Source organism: Colobus angolensis, unplaced genomic scaffold (assembly GCF_000951035.1).
Source record: "Colobus angolensis palliatus isolate OR3802 unplaced genomic scaffold, Cang.pa_1.0 Scaffold16, whole genome shotgun sequence".
In the NCBI taxonomy this organism is placed as follows: Eukaryota; Metazoa; Chordata; class Mammalia; order Primates; family Cercopithecidae; genus Colobus; species Colobus angolensis.
This window is the reverse complement of record NW_012114710.1, coordinates 15,749,130-15,754,843: the sequence shown is the minus strand read 5'-3', so window position 1 is coordinate 15,754,843 and position 5,714 is coordinate 15,749,130.

Sequence of the window (5,714 nt, the reverse complement as noted above, 5' to 3'; positions counted from 1 at the left end):
CTCCAACACAGAGTGGTAGGGTAAGAGGAGAGTATACTTTTAGCTTTTATGACCTGCCTTGGGGAGAAAAAATGTTCCCGGACCAAACTGAAGGTTGAGCTGCTGTTTCTTGTGGCCCAATAACAAGATGCAGAAGTGGGGAGGAAGAAAGTTTTTATTTCTGTAACTGGTTGCAGGGAGAAGGCCTGGAAATTATTGCCAGACCAACTAAAAATTACAAAGTTTTCCAGAGCTTCTATACCTTCTGAGCTATGTGTCTATGTGTAAGTGTGCATTCCTCTAAAGACATAAGTGATCAACTTCTTTTAATCTGTAGCTAAGGTCTGAGTCCCTTCTTCTGGAGCTTCAGTAAGTTTACTTAATCTAAATGGGTCTAGGTGCTGGGGTGATTACCTTTATCTTGTCTCCTGCTAAATCATAAAGGTTTGGGGAGTTCCTTTAGACACCAATAAACTTGTTTGTGGAGGCCTGGGGAGTTTCTTCAGACCCCCAATGAAACTTGTTAAATCCTAAAAGAGTCCTATTAATAATTCCTTCGTTATGTTGTCATGCTTCAAGGCCCAGGAAAAGACTAGGCAAAAATTCTTGGTGGGCTTGTTGTTGCACTCCAGCTTTTGTATAAGGGCACTGGCTCAGTCATCTTTTAATGTTTAACCTTGTTACTCAGTCAGTGCTGGGACAGTTGTAATGGAGGCCCGCATTAGTGAGAGCTAGCCTGTCATAAAAGGAGCAGATGAAAGGCGGGCAGGAGAAGGTCAGAGAGAGAGACAGAGATTCTGTTTTCTGAGGCCAATATTATAACAAAAGGCTGTCCTTCACATTTATTGCTCTGACACTTTTCTGAAGCTGCTTCAGGGATCAAAGACAGAAGGCCAAATACCTAGCTACTTAAGAAATAACAAGGCTGTGGGAGTTCTGAGCCAAGAACCATGAACAAATATAAATTTATATATATATATATCATTTTATTCATATAGTCACAGGGATGTTGAGCATCTTTTTATGTGCTTATTGGACATTTATATATCTTCTTCTTCTTCTTTATTTTTTTTGTGAGACAGAATCTCTCTCTGTCACTCAGGCTGGAGTACAGTGGCATGACCTCAGCTCACTGCAACCTCCGCCTCCCAGGCTCAAACGATTCTCTTGCCTCAGCCTCCTGAGCAGCTGGAACTACAGGCATGCACCACCGTGCCCAGCTAATTTTTTTGTATTTTTTGTAGAGATAGGGTTTCACTATGTTGGCCAGACTGGTCTCAAACTCATGGCCTCAAAGGATCTGCCCTCTTCAGCCTCCCAAAGTGCTGTGATTATAGGTGTGAGCCACCACACCCTACCTTATATATCTTCGTTGGAGAAATGTCTATTCAAGTTCTTGGCCCATTTTGTAAATCAGATTGTTTGTTTCTTCTTGTTGAGTTTTACAGGTTCTCTAGGTGTTCTTTTTTTTTTTTCTTAGTGATGAGATCTCACTCTGTCACCCAGGCTGGAATGCAGTGGTGGAATTATAGCTCACTGCCCCCTCTAAGTGAGTAGCTGGGATTATAGGCATGAGCCAGTGTGCCCCACTATTCTAGGTATTAATCCCTTCTCAGAGATATGATTCACAAATATTTTCTCCAGGTCTACAGATGGGTTACCTTTCCACACTGTTGATAGTGTCTTTTGATGTACAAAATGTTTAACTTTCATAAAGTACAACTTGACTATTTTTTCTTTTGTTGTCTGTCCTTTTTGTGTCATATTCAGGAAATCACTGCCAAATCCAATGGCATGAATATTTTGCTCTATGTTTTCTTCTTTACTATGGTCTAAATGCTTGTGTGCCCCCAAAATTCATATGTTGAAATCTTAACCTCCAAGGTGATGATATTAGGAGGAAAAGCCTTTTGGAGTTGATTATATCATGAGAGTGAAACCCTCTTGATTGAAATTCAAGCCCTTATAAAGGAAACCCCAGAGAAGTAGCTTATCACTTCCACCATATGAGGACATAATGAGAAGGCAGTAAGTGGACCCTTCCCAGACATTGAATAACACTTTAATCTTAAACTTCCCAGCTTCAAGAACTGTAGTAAATAAATTTCTATTATGTATAGCTACCCAGTTTGTGTCAATTTATTATAGCCTAAATGGACCAAGATAGTCTTTGTGTCTACCTTTCTGTCAAGACCACACTGTTTTGATTATTATAGCTTTGAAATAAGTTTTGACAGCAGGGAGTTTGATACCTCCAAACACGTTCTTTTTCAAGATCATTTTGGCCACTTGGGGTCCTTTGAAATTTTATGAATTTTAGTATAGATTTTTCTATTTCTGTGAAAAATGTCATTGAAATTTTGAAAAGGATTACATTAAATCTGTAGATTGCTTTGGGTAGTATTAACATCTTACCAGTATTGAGTCTTCCAATTCATAATCATGGGATGTCTTTCCATTTATTTATGTCTTAATTTATTTCAGCAAAATTTTGCAGTTTTCATTGTACAAGTTTTTCATCACATGGAATAATTCCCAAATATTTTATTATTTTTGATGATATTATAAATGAAATTCTTTTCATAATTTCCTTTATATTACTTATTGTTAGTGTATAGGATTATAACTGATTTTTATGTTAATTTTATACCTGAAACTTTGCTATTCTTTCTAACAGTATTTTGTGTGGAATCTTTAGGGTTTTTACACATAAGATCAGATCATATGCAGAGACAATTTTACTTCTTTCTTTCCAGCTTGGATCACCTATATTTATTTTTCTTGACTAATTGCTGTAACTAGGACTTCCAGTACTATGCTGAACAGAAGTGGTGAAAGCTGGCATCCTTGCCTTGATCCTGATCTGAAAGAAAAAGCCTTCAGGTATTTCACCATTATGTATGATGTTAGCTATGGGCTTGTCATAATTGGCCTTTATTATGTTGAAGTAGTTTCCTTTTATTCTTAGTTTTTTGAGAATTTTTCTTTTTAATCATGAAAGGGTATTGAATTTTGTGAAATGATTTTCTGCATCAATTGAAATGACCATGTTTTTTGGTCCTTCACTGTATTAATAGAATGTATTATGTTAATCAATTGTTATACTTTGAGCCATCCTTGAATTCCCGGAATAAATCCTGCTTGGTTGTGTTGCTAGCACTTTCTTGAAGATTTTGCATCAATGTTCCTAAGGGATATTACTCTGTAGTTTTATTTTCTTGTAGTGTCTCCATCTGGATTTGGTATCAAGATAATGCTGGCTTCATATAATGAGTTAGAAAGTGTCTCTTTCTCTTCAATAGTTTGAAAAAACTTTGAGAAAAATTGATGTTAGTTATTCTTCAAATAGTTGGCAAAATTCACCTGTGAAGCCAGGAAGTCAAGGGATTTTCTTTATTGAAATATTTTTTGATTTAATTTAATTGCTAGCTATGGGTCTGTTCAGATTTTTAAATTTATTTCTTTATAATTTAGTCTTGATAAGTTTTGTGTTTCTCAAAATCTGTCCATTTCATAAGGTTATTTCATTTGTGTGCAATTTTTCATAGTTCACTCTTCTAATTATTTTTATTTCTGTAGAATTGGTGGTAATATGCTAACTTCCATTCTGATTTTAATAATTTGAGTTTTCTCTCTTTTTTATTCTTAGTCCATTTATCTAAAAATCTGCCATTTTTTTTTTTTTTTTGAGATGGAGTCTCGCTGTCACACAGCCTGGAGTGCAATGGTGTAATCTTGGGTCACTGCAACCTCAGCCTCCCAGGTTCAAGTGATTGTCCAGCCTTAGCCTCCCGAGTAGCTGGGACTACAGGTGTGTGCCTCCACAAATGGCTACTTTTAGTATTTTTAGTAAAGATGGCATTTCACCATGTTGGCCAGGCTGGTCTTGAACTCCTGACCTCAAGTGATCTGCCCACCTTGGTCTCCCAAAGTACTGGGATTACATGCGTGAGCCACTGCACCTGGCTCTGTCAATTTTTTTAAAATCTTTTCAAAGAACTAACTTGGTTTCATTGATTTTTTTCTATTGTTTTCTGTATCTCTATTTTGTATATCTCTGCTCCAATTTTTATTATTTTCTGACTTCTGCTAGCTTTGAGTTTATTTTGTTCTTTCTCAGTTCATTAAGTTGTAAAGTTACATTTTTTATTTGAGATCTTTCTTGTTTGCTAATTTAAGTATTTATAGCTCTATATTTCCTCCCGAGCACTACTTTCACTGTACCCCATAAGTTTTGGTATGTTGTGTTTTCATTTTTATTCAATTCTAAGTCTTTTCACACTTCCCTTTTGATTAATTATTTGATTCACGTATTAAAAGTGTGTTGCACATGGACACATATAGGGGAACAATGCACATTGGGGCCTTTCAGAGGGTGGAGGGTGAGAGAAGAAAGAAGATCAGGAAAAATACCTAATGAGTACTAGGCGTAATATCTAGCTAATGAAATAATCTGTTCAACAAACCCCAATAACACAAGTTTACTTATGTAACAAACTTGAACTTGTACCCTTGAACTTAAAAGTTTTTTTAAGAGTGTTGCTTAATTTGCACAGTTTTGTGAATTTTTTAGTTTTACTTGTGATTGACTTCATGAAGATACTGTGCATATTATCTATCCTGTAACATCTATTGAGACTTAGTTTGTGGCCTAACATATGGTCTATCTTGGAAAACTTTCCATTTACAGTTAAGAAGAATGTGTATGCTGCTGTTATTTGGTGGAGTGTTCTATATATGTCTGTTGTATCTAGTTGGTTTACTGTGTTGTTTAAATCCTCTATCTATTTACTTGTCTTCTGTCTGGTTGTTGTATCCATGGGGGTTGGAGGAGGAGGGTATTATTGAAATCTCCAACCATTACTGTAGAAATGTTTGTTTTTCTGTTTGGTTTTTATTGTCATTAGGTGAGTAAATATTTATAATTGTTATACCTTCTAGATGTACTGAAACTTTCCTTGATATATATTGCCCTTCTTTGTCTCTTTTGTGTAATTTTTTTTAATTTGAAGTCTATTTCATCTGATATTAGTATACCAATCCCTGTTCTCTTTTGGTTACCATTTGCATGAAATTTATTTTTCCATTGTTTTATTATCAATCTATTTTTGTCTTTGGGTCTAAAATAAGTCTCTTGTGTACAGTTGGATCATTTTTTAAAACTTTATTCTGACAATCTCTACCTTTTGATTGGAAAGTTTAATCCATTCACTTACTTCTGTCATTTGCTGTTTGTTTACTATATGCATTATAACTTTTTGCATTTCATTTTCTGCATTACTGTCTTATTTTGTGTTTACTTGGTTGTTTTATATGAACACTTTAATTTGCTTCTTATTCCTTTTTGTGTATATTCTATAGCTATATTTTTCTGGTTACCATGGGGATTATATTTAACACCCTAAAGTTATAACACTCTAATTTGAATTTATACCAATTTAACTTCAGTAACATATAAACATTCTGCTTATTTACAATTCTCTCCTATCTGGTTCAATTATTCATGTCACAAAATTACAGTTTCATACATTGTGTCCAAAGACAAAAACCATAATGTTAAAAATGCATCAGTTTCTTTATGTGAAAAACAAAATATAGAGTCACAAACCAAAGCTAAAATAATGTTAGTTTTTAGACTAAAAATCTAAGTATTTTCAGTTTTAGACTAAAATTGTATAGTCTTTTAAATAGTGTAGAAAATAAAAAGTGGAGTTACAAACTGTTGTTACTACAAT